Source organism: Lactuca sativa, chromosome 4 (genome assembly GCF_002870075.4).
Source record: "Lactuca sativa cultivar Salinas chromosome 4, Lsat_Salinas_v11, whole genome shotgun sequence".
Lineage (NCBI taxonomy): Eukaryota > Viridiplantae > Streptophyta > Magnoliopsida > Asterales > Asteraceae > Lactuca > Lactuca sativa.
The window spans coordinates 104,760,462-104,761,177 of record NC_056626.2 but is presented as its reverse complement, the minus strand read 5'-3'; the positions used below and the strand labels follow the sequence as shown (position 1 = coordinate 104,761,177).

Below are 716 nucleotides of genomic sequence, written 5' to 3'. Positions count from 1 at the left end.
TGTGGGTCCCGGTTTAGTCCAACCCGCAATACCTGCCACTTCCACATTCGAGTTGAAGGGACACATATTGACTGCACTGAAGGACATCCCATTTTTCGGGAAAGATCATGAGGATGCTTTTAAGCATCTAGATGAAGTCAACGACATTGCGGATTACTTCAATGTCCCAAATGTCAATAGAAACACAGTCTTGCTTAGGATGCTTCCCATCACTTTCAAAGGAGCTACTAAGGAGTGGTTAAAAGCACTCCCACCGGGTACAAGTACCACTTGGGCTCAAATGCGTGAGCAATTCCTGGACCAGTTTTGCCCGCCATCCAAGATAGCCAAACTCAAGAAGGCAATAGCCAACTTTGAGCAACATCCGGGGGAGTCATTATACGAAGCATGGGAGCGGTGCAAGGGCTTGCTCAGAAATTGCCCTCAGCATGATCTAAATGTGCAGCAAGAGATGTCAATCTTTTATGATGGGGTCAACGTTATGACAAGACAACTCCTTGATTCTCAAGGACCTTTGACAAAGAAAAACCCAAGGGAGGTCAAGGAGCTAATTGAAGAATTCGTGAAGCACTCTCGCGAATACCACAACCCTAGGCAAGATGGAATCAAAGGCGGTGGAGGGGCCCAAACTGAAGAAATAGCAGCTGTCATGGCCATGTTGAATAATATGGATCGAAGGATAACACAAATGGACCAGTCGATACATGCCATAAGAG

The 716-nt window shown here is 46.2% G+C and overlaps 1 non-coding gene across 1 annotated transcript; it reads right to left on the bottom strand.

Moving 5' to 3' along the window:
- Positions 1-328: 328 nt before the first annotated feature.
- Positions 329-435, bottom strand: LOC111886269 (small nucleolar RNA R71). The gene has a single exon (XR_002848381.2). It is a non-coding gene; the product is annotated as a small nucleolar RNA R71 (small nucleolar RNA).
- Positions 436-716: the final 281 nt, after the last annotated feature.